Here is a 14,059-nt window from a genome sequence, read left to right on the forward strand (position 1 = left end):
TAAAACTACCAGGTGTAGCAATACGGAGGTGTCCGTTTGTTCAATTAATGGCGGCTCTTCAATCAAAACTCTGACCCAAATACGAATGTCCAATACGGTCATCCACTGTAATGTATTTTCTCATTAATAACAGTATAAAGTAGAATTAAAATGCAGCTGAATAAATTACAAAATTTTGCGATCCATTTTGCAAGTTACATAAGTGAGATCTCGATAGACATAGTGATGTAATATTTCTGATAAGGATATTTTTCAGCAGTCACCTATATTTTCAAATTATTTTAAATTTCAATATAGATTTTTAAATTATATTATATTGTTACTAAATTAATTTAATTTTAATCTAATTTTTTAAAAATAATTATATATGCCCTATTTATTCAACTTTATCAATTTAGTATGCATTTCCTGAAACTTGGACGTCATACTTGCATTTGGGACAAGTCCGGATTTATCTTGTCCCCATTATGTACCTTGTTACACCTGATATTCTTACATCATACGCTGCCGGTCTGTGAAGCGCAAGTCGGATAAACTCGATGCAGTTATTATTTTACTGACTTCTTTGCTTATAATTATAACGCAGAGAAATCTAAAATTTTATTTTGCACACAAAAAACACATCTGAAAAATAGTAAAATTTTAAAAGTAAAGACGCTTTTTAAATACTTTTTACAAAGACAATTTTTAGAAATTTGTGAAATCCGAAATGTTCGTATTACTAGAAATAATAATTAATAATAATTCGAGTACTTGTAATCCCAATGCAGTCCAATTCTGAGGATCTCCTCGGAACTGGGACTTTCAGAACGATCTTTACAAATCCGACTTTCTCGGTAAAATTGTACGATAATGTCAATAAATTCTAGATGTGTAACGCTGTAACCACAGCGGCCGCGGCACTCGCGGCGCACGCTAATTGCATCCGTCGCATCAAAACAAAGTCGTCGGTTCCCCTCGAGCGATTTGCAAAATGGGGCCAATGACCAAGCGAACGCGTAGTGTGGAAGCTCGCCAGTATCCCGAAATACGACGGAAGTACCATTCGCGGGTCAATGTTTTCCAAACCGGCCGTATACGCCGCACCGGCGAAGTTCCGGCGTGTTCTGCGCAGGGCGGCATGTTCATTGGGGACAATAGGCTTGATTCTTAAATCAATTTTGAATGCCGCATTGGGATCTACAGAATCCCCAATTGGACGCATTTATATCTTCCGAATAATAGTACGAATTTTCTAAATGTTGCATGTTGCATATTAATACTCGAATCTGAATTTTCTGTGCGTGAGCGCGTGATGTACAATCCGGCGTATCGATTCGCACATTTACACGTGTGAAAAATGATTGTTGCAGAAGTTCTCGTTACGCCGAGACAAAAAGCAGCTTGCTCTTTACAGACGAACGCCGACGAAAGTTAATCAAACTTTAACATCGCTGTTTTCACGTCGCAATAATAAGCGCAACACAAATATTTTTTTATTTTTCCACTAACATATTAAATAAAAATTAAAAATAAAGTTATAATCACTAGTTGCTTTATGAGTACGTAGAATACCGAAGATGCTTGGCACAACTGCAATAACACATAAAGCATATAAAGATGTGAGATAGTAGACGAAAATATTAATCCGACCCTGCGACGGATACACACGTGGTACATATGCACTCAGCACGCGTCTTCTCTTCTTTCGTATCTAAAGACTCGCCTCTCGTGAAAATCGTGCCGCTGAAGCAAAGGACCAGCGAGAGAGTATGGTGCGACGCCGAGCGTCGGATGCGTGGAATTTAAAGCGCGCCCATTAAACTTCGTGCACAATGTTCAGATGACAGCGTTGAATATTGAAGTATCAAACTCTGGTCAATTTCAGTCCAGATATTTTCTGTCCAATGAATATAAAAGAGAAGTATGAATTGCAGCAAAATTGCAAAAGCTTTATTTGGCTGAATTATTACGTAATATGATTTTCACGAGTTGTGAGTCTACAGATGTGAAAGGATTTCATTATTCAGAAGTCGAATAAAAAAATCAAAAATTCAAAAACACATGTGAGAAAAAAGTCGAGATAATCACGGAATTATTTTTGAGTAACTCGTATGAAAACTGACGTTAGGTTGTCGGATGCGATTTTCACTCCGTATCATGTTACCGTGGTAAACGGTATCATGATCGAGATCAACGGATAATGTCTAAAATTAATCCCGTACTGGTAACTGAGATGAATTGACACAGAGAAGTCAGACGATGTATAGAGTGGACGCTTTTCGGATGTACTCCGAGTTCGTGCTGCACCTGCCGGTCAATAAATAATGAGACTGGCTATTCTTAACGCAGTCGTTGCTTATCGATCGCTCGAGATGGCTTCGCCCTACAAATCCCACGAAACCTTTCGTCCTCCCCTCAGAGGACCGCGGCTGTTAACATATTACACAGAGGCTCCCGAGGCGTTAATTCTCGCGGTTGATCTTACATTGTGCACGGGGCTTAACGCCGATTCCGCCGCCCTTCCTGTCGCCGTACACGGCTAAGAGTCTTTAACATTTGCGTGCAGCGAGGTTTCTAAGTCGCGGCTTAGATCAAAGTTCACGTTCGCCTCCTGGCCGATTGCAGGGGACGTGCTAGCTACAGTCGCTCGCAATTGCGGGGTAATAATCTGCCATGATACACGATTCGCGCGGGTGCGAGTATAAACTCGAAGCCATTTCTTATTCGTGGAAACGAACGTGAAATTACGGCGCAAAAATTGTTCGCTTCCGATTAACCGTAAAAATATGTCACGGTAATGCACGAGAATGTCGATAGAGCCGTAAATTTCGCTGAAATTTGCCGTTCGTCGGTCGAGATATCATGGTTGAAAAAGTGAGCTCTTGAAAACGATGGTTAAAGATTGTTTTTTACCATTTACTCTCGTTAACTCGTGGCTGGTTTGAAGAAATAATGTTACGTATATAGTATCATGCGCTAGGTCGAGACCTCATGAGGCCAGTTAAGGGTTAATTAGAGTTGCCGCAATATAACCTCTCTAAGTTTAATTCTCTTCACAACGTTAAGCAACTGCCATGTGCAAACTTTTAATACCATGAATAGTGTTATTAAGCATCTTAAGTAAACTTGTTATTTTCTGCAAACATCTCGATATTGCGTATAGATATCTCCTGCGTATAGATATCAAATAATTAGGAGAATCCTGGAAATTACATTTGTTATAGTTACGTCGTTCTTCGTAGTAATGCAATAGCTCAAAGCGAATCGTTATATTATATGACACATAAATCTAACTAAATTTGGTCCACGTAAATAGAACGATTCATCGAAATTAATAGGATTTATTTCAAGCTTATAAAGCTTATAATTAACATACGTTTATTCATTAACATATACATCTTCTTATAAAATATACAAATGTCTTATTAAAATTTCGTGTTCTAAAGATTGCATGCCTGCAGTGTAAAGTCATTCGTGCTCTTCGTAGTGAAGAAAATTACTCGCCGCGCGCAGCTAGCGGTAACTACTTTCTTGCTCGTGAATCTGTTTAAAAATTAACGTCATTAAAGAGATGAAATAAAAGTGCGTGCGCACTGCGGTTCTTCACGATGCAAACATGAATCGCTCAGCATCCCCGCGCGTCCCAACGGACATCCACCCTCGGGAAAGGCGAACTTTCCCTTCGCGCACACAGGCCGCGCAGCCTCTCTCGTTGCGGTGTATAGAACAGCACGAAGCAGGACACATCGTCGACCGACACGACTCCGTCGTGATGTCCTGAAATATGTAGCGCCGGCGTCTGACGTTTGTCATTGTCCGTGCGACTAAGTTAGGTCGAGTTATCTCATCGTTGTCTGCGCCGCGCGCGCGAGCGCACGCGACGAGCGTCGCGTTCCACCCGGTATACCGCGTGATTTTCTGTGGTAATATCAACGCGAATCGAGAACAAAATTTACATAGTTCTCCCCGAATATATCCCCCCCCTCACCCCCGACCCTTTCTCGCGTCCTGTCGCCGGTCGCTAACGAGCCGTAGAGCAGTCTTTTCAGAAACGCCGGCACCGTGTCGGGTGCGGACCTTTCCATTGGGGAAGCCTGCTGGTCTTTTCCCCGCCGCCCCCGCCAACCCCAGTGTCGCCGGAATGGTTGCGCGAACTTTGGGGACCGTTACCGCGAATGGGTGTTCCTGCGAAGCTATACCTCGCGCCCCGAAACGTCTAATTAGGGTTCATTGTTATTTGCGCACGTATAGAGCTTAAATTCCGTCCGTAAGCGAGACGCTACGACCGAGATGCGAAAGCGCTTCCGTTGCACGATCGCCCTCCGTCTGCTTATCGCCTCTTCACGAGCGAACTTTCAAGTGCTACTTGAGCGATAAAAAGTATAAAGTATATACATATAACGTGTCCTTTTTTTATCCGTCCGGTTTGAATTCGCAGAAAATCAAGGGTGGAGTAAAAAAACAATCTACATCCGCTTTAAATTAAAAATAGATTAACGTATCCGTTTTTGTGGATGTTATTTTTATTATCCATTGTTTTGCAATAGACTGTTTTTACAGTTACAGTATGTCTAAAAAAAATGTAATTTTTTTATTACATTTATTTCAATAAATCTAAAAAAATATTACATATACTATGAATAAAAATGTCATACGCGATCACAACTCGCTATTGTTGTCAATAACAGCCTGGCATCTCCGCATTATAGTAGATAGCATGCCATGAAGATGCTAGACTGATAACGATGGCGGATGGATGACTCACTCATGTGATTGCGTACTATATTTTTGCCTGTATTGTATTTTTTTAGATTTATTGGAATAAATTTAATAAAAGAAATACTGATTAGATTTTTTGAAACATAGTGTACTTATTTGAAAAGACTTATTGTTACAATACAATAATGGCTTTCAACTAAATCATGAAGTATTTTTAAAAATTTATACCTTTCTTCCTATTTTAGCGAGCTGAGATTTTTCTTAAATCCAGGTCAGAAAAACGCGAAGCAGTTTCTAAAGCTGATTTTAGCCGAGCTTGACAAGCTGAGCAAATTTCACATTATACGACAGTTTTACCGATGTTCTATTCAAATCGTGTTAGCCGAATGACGCGAATAAAACCATTTATAGAATTTCATTGTAATAACTCTGATATCGTGCTTATGTAATGTCGATATTCGATTTTGTCGCACCTTTCGACAATTTATTGTGTTTGTAAAACAGTTTGTATTCATAATTTCTCGCATCAAATTAATGTAACTTTAGAAAATATTCTAGGAACATAAATTGATCGCATTTTGTACTTTTCTTCTCAAATTCTCTTAATCGTTATTGATTAAGAAAAATGTATTGTAATTTTATTATATTTAAATATATATAAAATTATATTTATAAACAATTTCTTTCGTTTCTTCTGTTATCCTTTCTGTTATTTCCTCGCTTAACATCAACACATATCTAATTAACAATATTATCTCTGTTGAAACTCATCTAATAAGGAAAATTTATCTATAGCGCTTTAAATATTTAACCTAGAGATAAGTTTATCGTTTGAGCGAAACGGATATAAAAATTATGATCACATCGTGTCATGTAGAAAACTGTTTGCAATCGTGTTTGCGGCTGGAAAACATGTTGTTTACATAGATAGTATCGGTAAGATTTTCTATTTTTCCTCTTTTCTGCTTGTCTACAATTTTTCTGTCCTATCTACATATTGCGCTTAATGTTGCATTTATGCTGCTGTAAAAATGTACTAATGGATAACTCTGCGCTTTAACGTCGCGGCAAGGCAATGTAATTCTGATGAGATCAGCGAGATAAGTTTCGCATGATGTTTGTGCAATCAGCTGTAACGCACATACGATTACGACCGCTTGTAGTTTCCCGTGTCTCCTTCACATGCTTGATAAATTAGAGGCTTTTGTGCTTGTAATGATTATTAATGAGGGTTATGAATCTTCGCGGTTATTCGGTAAAACACGGATGTAGGGTCGCGCATGGATAAAAAGCTGACTTTACCATAAGGACAAAAAAGACGACAGCTCGCGGAAACGTATGATTTAACGTGCAATTTTTCTGTGCATGTTACAGATAGAAAGTGGCTGCTACAAGTCTTATCAAGCAGAATTGTTAGTGCCTTTCGCGTTAAGATAACACGAGATTAATAATAGAAAATATGTATGCTTCAAGGTACACAATAATTTCAATCTACATAAATATACTTTAATTTAATGATTTCATCAATATTGAATTTAATGCCATAAAACATTTAAAACTCTGTACAACTTTGCACAAAATATTTTTAAACATAAAAAAAGATTTTAATGCTTTCCTGTACAAGAATACGTAATACATGAGATAATCAATACCAAGTGTTTTCACATATTTCTGATCGAAATAGAGAAGAAGATTAGCTAAACACAACCGCATGTAAAATCGGAGATTTCTTTCCGCCGTTGCTTGGGATATTTGTGTTTTTTTTTTTTCGAGTGCAAGCGCCGCGGGATACGCGCTAACGTCGAAGGGCTACAGCGGACTACGCATCCATACTAATTAGAAGTGCGCCCGCAATAGGTCAATAACGGGCCCAGGGGTGGGCTGCCAATATCGAGGGAAATCTCTCGTCGGGTCGGTAACACAATGAGCAGGGGTGCTATCGAGGGGTGGAGGCACAATGAGGACGAAAGAATCGAAGCGAGAACGTCGACAGTTACGGGACGAGGCGCAATTTTGTAAATAGGGAGTGGCCACATCGGAATTATTTCAGGCGCTACGATGATTCAATCGAAGGATTTTATAGCCGGCAGCTGCGAATCTCGGTAATGGAAGCGGGAGGACTGGGGACGGCGGGGATAGCGGGGGAATTTAACTGCTGTCTAAGCACCGTGGAGGATATCAACCACCGGTGTTATCTCGCGGACGATTTACGCGAGCGAATAACGCCCCGACGATCGCCGTGACGGCGGAACGCTTGTTTTATCACTGCCCATTATCGCCGTTACTTACTCGCGGCCGTTCGTTTAAGAGAAGACTGTGAAACGCAGTAAATCACGTATCGGTTTCAGTCGAGTCAATTTCATCTCAGATGAATTGCATATTGGTCGCACTGAAGAATATCAATTCAATGAGTCGTTATCAAACTATCGAGTAATGCGGATAAAAATGAGCGTTATCTCACTTCACAAACGTGAAGTTTTAATGCTGAAGTTTTACATTAATGATATGAACCCACTTCTATTCTGATTCTTACATTTCGTTCTAATTTAAAATAGATGCTCTCCGAATAAAATTGGAATGAATAAGATATCGTTTTGTTTATTATTAAGCGGACATATGACACTTTTTGAAAACGTTCAAATAATAAAATTTTAAATATTAATTTCCAACACTGAAAAAGGTCAATAATTAATAAATTTTACAAATATGAAGAAGAGAGACTGCGCTTTACAATTTAGAATTATTATTCGAAAAAATCATAGCAAATGTCAAATATAATAATGTTTAGTTATCGCATTTTATTAAATATTTTAATTTGCGGAAGAAAAAACTTTTTTATATTTCGTTTAAAGCTAGAAAAATGCCGGCAGTTTTACATATTTATTAAGTAAAAATCGTTTCAAAATTAATCAAAAATGTTCTGATGAAAATTTAATGCAGTAGAAGCCGGACAATATTGCGTTATCGATTTCGCGGGCAAGCGTGTTCTCGCGAGAGTACCGCGAATTTCGCAAGCGGCAGAAAAGCAGGAACGACCTATTCAGCACGCTCGATGCCGGAGCGTATTTTTCGGATTGGTCGCAGCGGACATATACGTAAATCGTCAAGCCGGAGCTACACATGAGCCGCGGGCGTTTTACATATCCGCCGAGTATTACAAAGTTAGTCGCGCCATATGGTGTCGATGGCGCGCAAAGGGTTATGCTGGTCCTTGAGACTCCGGCCGCGCACAGTCCTTCACCTTGGATCTCGACACCGCTGCTCGAGACCATTACAGGAAGATCCCGGAGCCCCTTTTGTCCGGACCATCGGCGTTCTTTACATGCGTTTCACAGTCTGCCGGTGTGCGCTACCGCGGTTTCTCCGACAACGTCTGTCGCAAACGGCGCCGTCCGAGACCATTCATTTCGGAAGACACTGCAGACAGAAGGTACACGGGCTCGGAAATTTTAATGACTCGTCGCAACGCCCTCCGATTGTCATCCGTCCCCTCACTGTATGCACAATGCAACGGCGTGACGGCGTAAAATGTTACAAAGATATTTCTTAACACGTTCGAGTCAAAGAGAAGACATTCGTCTAAAATATTCAACTTATCATCCCGTATAACGTATTATGTAAGCGGCTTGAATAAAATTCTAAATAAATAGTTGCAACTTTGAACTGTTTTTATCAGAGATTTTGCGTACTCGCATCTACCTTCTTTGCCTCAAAGCTGACAAAGGTTTTGAATATAAAAACAAGTCTTTAACTACAACACTTAAAGTAACTTTTAAAATAATTATTCTGTATTGTATATTTATAAATATTATTAAAATAATAACTGTTTTATTAATATTAATAGTCAGATAGAGAAACTATTTCTGCTGTAATTTATAAGAAGAGTTTTAAATATGGTTTTTCTCAAAGTTTGTATAGTCCACAACAAGCTCCGTTTCTCACTGGCATCTTCCTAGTTCGCGTCCAAAGATTATGGCATTACACTTTTTATGTCTCACGCGGTTTTCTATACTCCGCGTAAATCCTGTTACGTATATGCTTTTCAAGCACACGTCGAGGGATAGCTTATCTAGCTCATGCGACTTTTCCAACGGAATAAAAAAATTTTTGAAACCGAGAAGCACAAGTGGGTCGTCGCGATACTCGCTTGATCCACTTTACCCTTAATGTCGTAATATTGCTCAAAGAATAAGAAGCTTGGCGAACAAAGTAGACGTGGCGTGTTTTGCAACGACACGCCCTACCTCTATTTCTTCTCAGTATTTAAGAGCTACTGGTATAACGTGGCAGCTTGTGCATTTAGCATCGAGATTTTACATTTAAAAAAATTGCATAAATGTTGCGAAATGTAACCTCGCTTAAAGTTCAAAGGTAATTTGTTATTTTAACTCGCAGAATATACCGATAATGTAGATAATATGATGACAGAAGAATTGGGACAATGAGAAATGAAAAAGTTCTGCGCCATGGATTTTTTAATATTGAATATTATTATAGCAGAATTTAAAGGAAATAATCTCTCGAAACTTTCTGCGAGGCAATGTCATAAAATAAGATCGAGTTTTCCGGAACATGCTGCAGATAATAGTTCTACCTTACGTTTCAGTTAATTCGTCGGGACTTTTACTTTAACTGAAATTTAATTCGGTTTTTGCAAATAAAATAAAAATTAAGTACAATATTTATATATTCAGTGTTTCTGTACAATTTGAATTTTTCACGTGAAAATTATACTCGCACTTTAAATATTACATTTCCCCATTTCCTTTTCAACAACGCGCGTGTAATAAAATACGCGTGTGCAATAAAGTCGGCGTGGTAGATTGAAGTATAAATAAAATGTTGCATTAAATTTTGTTTCTACATGCGCGGAAGTTATTTAATACGATTATAAAATCGTCGTGTACGCAAAAGCAAAGTGACAACGTTGACGCACAATTCCGTCGAGTCATTTATTCCGTTACGCGAAATATATCTCTTGCGCCGTTTGAATTTCGTATATTCAAATACGTGCTTCTGCGCTCTCTTTGAAATTCCGGCATATTTATTCTATCGAATGGAAATATTCTCTCGCGCATCAGAAAATCGCGAGCATGACATCCAAGCAAATCTGAAGCTATACTGACTTCTAGATCAAAAATTTTAATATAAAATATTTCTACCGTGAAGTTCCGAGCACTTAAGATTGCAGTTCGACAGAAACACGTATCTCATGTCGAAAAATTGGAGCAAACAAATAATAGGTCCATACATATATTTTCTTGCTTTTTTTGTTTAGCATCAATTATATATATTTATTTTCTTTCTCTTATTCAGTGCCACTCATTTATCTAAAGCGAGTTGAATTATGAATGGAACATTAATCATTTGCTTCCTGACGAAATCGCGCAGCATATTAATAAATTGGTTCTATTTGTTTATCATTATCTCTTATTTAAAAGTTTATTAAATAAAGCTTGTACTTGTTTGACTCACCATAAGTAGAAGCTGCGATGTGTAATAGTCAGCAAATACCTGCAACAAAATAATACACTCTTTTTATAGAAAACATTTTGTACACGAATTTAAATTTGCATTTCATTTAAAGAGACACTTTCACAATATTTGCCCATAAAAATTTTTTATTCTCCGCAGCCTGTTTTTTGTTTCACAGAAAAATGGAATAAACTTGATAGATACTATAGTCGTAAACCTAACGATTGAACTCAACGCAGATCAATTGAGATAGATTGGAGCTGCTGAGTAAACTAGATATATACGATAAATTATAGCGTGCGGATAAAAGCGTTGTTGAAAAATGGGAACGCGGTGAAGATCAAAGTAGCATCGATCACGGTATCAAAGAAACGTGTGGAAGACGGGCGATCTTCCGCGGCGGTATAGTCTTTATGATATATTCTCTTGTCTCTGATGACACGGCTTTGCCCAAACATCTGCCGGGTCCCAGCGTGTTCATTGATTTAGAGGAGACGGTCGAGTTGACCGATGGCAGGTTGCTAACCCATCACGGACATCCTTCCATCAACATTGTACGAGCATAACAATGAGAAATATATGGCTCACGCGCTACACAAATGCGTGACTTGAACTTTTGGGACTGCAGATAATTCCAAAAGATAAATTGATATAAAATATTTTGTTTATACTTTGACTTTGTCAATGTTTTTCGAATAATTAATTCCCATAATTTGCAAAGTTATATAACACTTTTTCGTGAATTGGAAGTATTGATTATATCATTTTTAATATACATAAAATAATTTTTGTTTTTTTTATATCATGTCTGGTACGTCGAAATGCTTTGTAATTTTATTAATTGTGTTTTGATCTCCAGCAGAAATAAATCCAAAACGTATAAATACTAAATATTACTAAAAGAAAACATTAAAATTATTATAAAAAATATGATATTCTCTATTGAGAAAATTACACGTATAAATTTATTGTTCTTTGTAGCCTGTTTGTTGTTTCACAGAAAAAAGGAGTAAACTCGATAGATACCATAGTCGTAAACCTAATTGAACTCAAACCGATTGAACTCAACGTAAATCAATGGAGATAAATCGGAGCTACTGAATAAACTAGATATATACGATAAATTAATAATACAAATTAAATATACTGCATATAACAAAAAGCTTTGAAGATTTGATGGGAAATAAATAAGAACAATCATTGTTACATTGTTATTACATTGAGGAATAGGTGGAAAAATTTATCTTCAAATTCCCATTAGCCGTTATCAACGTGGCAATTATTATGACAAACGGTGAAATTTAATTTCAACTAATGTCGTATTTACTAAGCCAGCAACGCTGACAGTACGCCGTTTTTCCGTGCAGCTCCTAATTACCAGATGTCGTGATCCTAATGTTCATCACGAACTTGGTCATTACACGTGCGAGCAAAGCCAGCGTAATTTCTTTTGCTCCTCGATCTCGTTTAAAATCGCGCGAATTACGTAGTCTCTCACGACGAGAACTGCGTCAAACGTCAAGCGATTCGATACTTTACTTGAATTCTTTTTACACGTGTTATTTTTTAGCGATATCATAGCAGCATGCCTATATCGCCGCGTTTGAAGCATAGAAATAAATGGAAGATGACGTAGCGCAAAAAGTGAATCGAGTCTCGTGAAAACGAGATTCTTCGATTCTTTTTACGCGAACTACTTTTCAGTGATGTATATTTCCGCAGATGCATGATATCGCATTCGAGAAGATATAGACGTACAGAAGATTCTTCAGATACCAAGAAGTGATGTAGATAGATGTGTTAGGTACACGATCGTATTATTTATTAATAATTGTAATAAGATGTCTAGACATTGTATTTTAATTTTAATCTAGCAAGTTCGAATTTACAAAACCTGTGATAAAAGCCATTTCAACAGTATCATTCTTTCATTAATAAAAAAGAACTCGTAAAGTTATTATAAATATTCGAATATGCACTGCTACTGTCATATTTAAACGTAGTGGCATGCGGCGTTGTCGTCAGTTATTACTCTCATATTTGATCCACTTTGGGTTGAATAAAATTCATGTGAAACGATAGACACCGTTATTGCTTCATCACCGAGGAAGCGATTGTGTCGAACGTCATTACTTTGTACGTTAACCGTGCTATACACTCGACCTGATCCATAAAGATGCGTGAAACCTAAAAAGACGGTGGATAAAGACACTATCGTTGTGACCGAGACAACGCGCATCGAAGTAGTCATCGTTTCGCCGACGGGAAAAGCGATTTAAGATATCTTACTGCAGAGCCGGAAGTGTCTCGCGCACAAAGGCTTTTAATAGCAGTTCGCGTGCGCTTCGTTCGTACTCGTTGTGGAAGTAACGCGACCGAATCCCGAAAGTTTTAAATGCTATCGCGACATTAACTGCGTACGCGTTCTGCGCCGGCGAGGAACAGGGAACTTCGCAGATTAACTGCCTCTAGGAATGATATAGCGCGGCGCTAGCGAGAGAGAGAGCGCGGCGGTGGCGGCGGCGGCGTCGGCAGCGACGGCGGAGCGGCAACGAGGGTGGTTTCAGACGCATGCAACCGCTATCGATTGACAACCCTCGTCCCCACCAGTGCCGCTACGCCATCACCGCCACCACCGCCGCCACCACCACCATCGCAGCGGCACTAGCACCATCTCAAGCCGGTAGCCAGCGGAGGCGGCGGCGGCTGCTGTCGTCTCTTGGCTTTTTCTCTTAATCAATTCAAGTAACCTGCGCATCCCTATCTCTTTCTATCTCCCTCCCCTATCAGGCTCGTTTCAACAATTTATACCTGGCCGTCCGGAATCTAGTTTCAACTCGGAATCGCGCGCTTGCAGTTATATGAAATTATAAGTCGCGCCACTTTGTATAATCTCCGATCGTCCTTAGGGGGTTTAATCCCGCGACGAAATAAATTTCTTTCCCTCTCTCTTTCCGTCTTCCTCGCTCCCTGCACTTCCTCTTTGCCTTTTCCGCTTCAACGGTTTTCCTCCATTATTTCGCTGCAATGTGTACCATTATTCCACGCGTATTCCAACATTTATAGTTTTATCAAGCTTTAACTTTTGGCACTTTGTATAATTTAATATCCTTGGACAATTTAATCCTGACATGAAAATAAATTTTATTATCCTTTGCCTCCTTCTCTCTTTATACTTCCACTTTCCATGTCGTTTCAGTTTCTCTCTGCGCTTTACTCGTTTTTTATAATTCTATCCAGTTATACATTATATCGGTTTGTAAAATATCCTGATAGTTCTCGGAGGATTTAATTCCAGGGTAAAATAAATTCTATTTCGCTCGTTGCCTCTTTTTTCCTTTGCCCGTTGCCGTTCCTTTCTCTTCTCATATTTCAATAGATCTTGTCTCTTACTCACCTCGCTCCTGTTACTCTCCGGAAACCTGTTCGCACATTTCTAGTTACAATATCGAATTAAAACTCATACCAGCTCGTATAATTTTTTATCGTCCGTAAAGAATTTAATTCCAGAATGAAATAAATTTCCTTCACATTGTTTCCTCTTTTTCTTTTTTTTCCCCGCATTCTCTCCCTCCTTTTCATGTTTCAACAGTTCCACTCCTTTATCCATCTTGTCTCCGTTCCTCTTTACAGCATTCTCTAGTGCCGCTGCACGCGTGCTTCTTCGACCGGAGCGCGTTTGTCTCCTCGTTTGTCGGCTCTCTTCTACTTTGGCTCCCTCTCGCAACGCAGTCGCCTCTCCCTCTGGCCCTCACGGACGGACTTCCTTCTTCGTCTATCCGTCGACCTTCCAGCCTCCGCCTCTCCCGTATCCCCCGCGCGTCTACGCCGCGTCCGCTGTGCTCCGGAGTGCCTTCTCCGCTGAGAGAGTGTCGTCGTCGTC

The 14,059-nt window shown here is 39.0% G+C and overlaps 1 protein-coding gene and 1 long non-coding RNA gene across 4 annotated transcripts in view; one reads left to right on the forward strand and one right to left on the reverse strand.

Annotated features, from left to right (window-relative positions):
• Window positions 1–14,059, reverse strand: part of LOC105674357 (uncharacterized) — a 290,795-nt gene that overhangs the window by 35,632 nt on the left and 241,104 nt on the right. Inside the window, exon 7 of the long non-coding RNA XR_001101091.2 lies at window positions 10,177–10,215. This is a non-coding gene — a long non-coding RNA (uncharacterized lncRNA). The remainder of the gene's footprint in view (window positions 1–10,176; window positions 10,216–14,059) is intronic.
• CadN (Cadherin-N) overlaps window positions 1–14,059 on the forward strand; it is a 183,921-nt gene that overhangs the window by 5,704 nt on the left and 164,158 nt on the right. The window lies entirely within an intron of this gene.

Source organism: Linepithema humile, chromosome 1, assembly GCF_040581485.1.
Source record: "Linepithema humile isolate Giens D197 chromosome 1, Lhum_UNIL_v1.0, whole genome shotgun sequence".
Classification (NCBI taxonomy): domain Eukaryota; kingdom Metazoa; phylum Arthropoda; class Insecta; order Hymenoptera; family Formicidae; genus Linepithema; species Linepithema humile.